The sequence below is a fragment of the Sycon ciliatum genome, chromosome 2 (genome assembly GCF_964019385.1).
Source record: "Sycon ciliatum chromosome 2, ocSycCili1.1, whole genome shotgun sequence".
Lineage (NCBI taxonomy): Eukaryota > Metazoa > Porifera > Calcarea > Leucosolenida > Sycettidae > Sycon > Sycon ciliatum.
This window is the reverse complement of record NC_088644.1, coordinates 12,157,277-12,160,594: the sequence shown is the minus strand read 5'-3', so window position 1 is coordinate 12,160,594 and position 3,318 is coordinate 12,157,277. Positions and strand designations below refer to the sequence as shown.

Genomic DNA, 3,318 nt, shown 5'->3' with positions numbered 1-3,318 from the left:
CATACATGTACATGTACATGTAGTACTACATGTGCATTGCAAGTGAGGTGATAACAACACCGCAAACAAGAACAAGCCTAACCTCAGTGAACAAAATCAATTTAAATCACACTTAGAAGACGGTGAGCAGCAGAATTCGGCCGCTGAATTATATTATTGTTTTCAGTACGACTCGTATACACTCAGTGTGTGATCAGCCACAGAGCGCAGCGCCAACGGTGGTGGTGGTGGTGGTGGGGCTGATGGTGTGGTCAACCCGCCAACGGTGGTGGTGGTGGTGCTGATCGTGTAGTCAACCCGCCAACGGTGGTGGTGGTGGTGGTGCTGATGGTGTAGTCAACGCTAAATTCACACTTGGAGTCTTCAATTGATCGTCAACAACTCGTTAGTTTTGTCCCTTGGTTGTCTATTGTTGTCGCAGTACATGCTCTTGTTTGGTATGTTCACATTTTCACTTTCTGTTTAATGGGGCTGTTAAGTGATGACGTCACAGTTCCTTCGATACGCATAACAACGATCCCACTGGGGACAAACAAAAGTAGCGTCGTCTCCACCGACCCAGTTGTCAGTGGCAACATATAGGAATCGTGTACATTTCTTCGTTTCTTCTTTGCTGTTTTCAGTGAGTGTTTTGTTTTCTCTTTGTCCTTGATCTCGACGATGTTGTCGTGCTCATTACCTTACTGAGACGTCTCTTGTGACTGTAGCCAGTATCACGGAGGATTTTATTGGCGTGACAAGGTAGATCGCCGAGATCGAGCGTGAAAAACGCTCTGCATTAGTAGCTCCTGTAGAATGTTTTCTAGGTTGGCGTATCCATGGTCAACAAAACCAAGGTGCAAGACAGCATGAGAGATCGTGTAAACGATGTGAACTCCAAAAGGTAAGCTCCTGAACAAGTGGAAAGATATGGGTATTTACAAACTCTCTTTTCATCCATCGATTGCCGCTATGCATTGCATTTTGTCTTCACAGATAATCTGGCCAAATTTATTGTAACTAGAGAGTGCAATCGTGCACTGCTTGGGGCCCATCCCAATGTCATCACATGGCTGTGGTGACTAGTGTATATCTGGGAGAATTTTTCCTCGACTGGTACGGAGTGCAGGTGGATCGATTATGAGAAATGCGAACATGTGAAGTAAGTAATTAGTTGTGTCGAAGAAATGTGCAATAAAATAAAATTTACTTTACACTCAAACATACACTGCAGATGTACATGTAACATCATGATAATGATTCTATCTTCATTGTCCCGCAACTGGTACACCATACGCACCGAATACATGGTGTGTGTGTGTGCACGCGCGCAAGCGCGCGCATGTACATGCACACACTCTCATGCGTGGCCGAGTCGGCCAGATGAACAGACCATGCAATTACACGAGGTGCCCGTAATGTCATTGGAACGCTGTACTTTATGACTTTATTCCAAAAGAGTATGCCTGGCCCCTGACGAATGGAGTTGTGTCTGTGCTCAGCTGGTATCGGGCCATGACGCAACACTGCAATCAGCGCTGCAATTAAAAGAGCACTGCATGGATTATTTTGACTAACTTCCTTTGCGTTTACTTGGTTGAGCCCGTGGTTTCATTTCTGTGTTCTGTCATGATTGGCCTCTGGAAATAATCAGAGTGGATGTCATTTTGCCATTATATGTGTGCCTTGTGCGACAGGTTCAAGGCTAGATGCACTTCACATTCGGCGTGCGATCTCAGCGTCTGGGACCTGATGAAGTCTTGGTTGGATGATTATTCAAGCCTGACACTACTCGACACACCAATGTTCATGTCAATGTAATTTTTTCAGAGCTGCACTATTTACGTGTTGATGCTTACTTCGGTGTTAGCGTGTTTCCCCCGGATTGTTTCTATCATCATGATCGTGTGTTCTTGGGCTGAGCGAGCACATGCACAAGTGTGCAGCTATAACCCTGTGTATCTTTGGTTACACTTTGTTCTGCAATGCATGTACCTTGTAACATTATGTGCTTGCACTGCTTTGTCTGGCCTGCGTATTTTAGGACTATTCAGTGCATTAGACCCAGGTTTGTTCGGTTGCCGGATGATCTCTTGTTGCGTCGCTCTGTATTTGTATTCATCAATTTTTGGGCTTGAGAATTGAGCTGTTGTGTGGTTCCCTATATGAAAACATCATGCTGGTGCTCTGTGTTTCGATTATCGACTGTCGGAGCAGTCCTGCATTTATTAGCAGAACGGTCAATACTGTAGTCTTTTCACGTGTTTGTCTTTGTGTTTTCGCCGGGGGTATTAGCGGTAACACTGCACACAGAACGGCAGTGTTGCATCACTGGACGACCCTGCCTCTGCATCTGACTTAATTTCCCCAGGATCTGGTGCAGTTACACCAGACAGCCACTTCCTGTAAACACGCAAACAGCAAAAGAAGAGATCCCGCAAATCAGGAAAAACCATTATGGAAAATATAGAGTAGATCATACAACATTCAATAATCTGGAGTAATTACAGTGAGACAAACAGTTCAAACAGTGCTCTCTCTGTCTCCATCCTTCCAAAAATACCCTATGACAATTCCCTAGAATTATTATATTTTATATTCTTAGGACATCATTCTGAACATAATAAATTCTTCCATGGGTCTTAGATCACCACGGAGGGCGAAAATATATCTAAGTCATGCAGTTTACGGGAGGTGCGAGCTGTCATGGATATAGAGGCTGATATTGTGCCAGCGTGAGGGCAGAGACAGAAAGAAGACACTGATTTCTTGAACAACTCACCGATATATAATTGAATACACAAGGAGCGCTCATAATTTGATCCATCAGGACGCGAAACATCTTCAAAGCACTCTCAAACACGAAGTTTTACTGTGGACAGCCAATTTCACAGCCATCATGAAGGCACTCGACGACTACAGGAGTTTTGTAGAGGAAAGAACAAGGAGTAAAGAGCGACAACAATCGCTTGAAGAAAAAGCAAAGAAAAACAACTGTCTCTCCAGTCATTTTAGATGCTGTTGCCCTTGACATCTGGTTCCATCCAGAGGACGCGACTTTTGTTTGTCCCCAGTGCTCTCCGTTGCTATGCGTATCGAAGGAGCCGTGACGTCACACTTAACAGCCCCATTCCCGTGATGTGTATGAAGTCGTGCAAAGATCGCAGGCTGAGATTGCGTCACTTCGAAGCCTGATGAGGTTGTGTACTTCCCATGTTGTTTCGGGCTACTGTTCTTCGCGCGGTTGTCATCACACCACCACTGCTTGAAATTCATTGTGCTTGGTCAGGTTCTTGTGACTGAGTACTGTGACTGAGTACTGTGACTGAGTACTGTGAC

General features: G+C 44.8%; 1 long non-coding RNA gene across 1 annotated transcript; it reads left to right on the top strand.

Annotated features, from left to right (window-relative positions):
- The first annotated feature begins 481 nt into the window (after positions 1-481).
- On the top strand, positions 482-2,151 carry LOC135810734 (uncharacterized). Its single transcript, XR_010552353.1, has 3 exons — positions 482-883; positions 976-1,141; positions 1,677-2,151. It is a non-coding gene; the product is annotated as an uncharacterized LOC135810734 (long non-coding RNA).
- Positions 2,152-3,318: the final 1,167 nt, after the last annotated feature.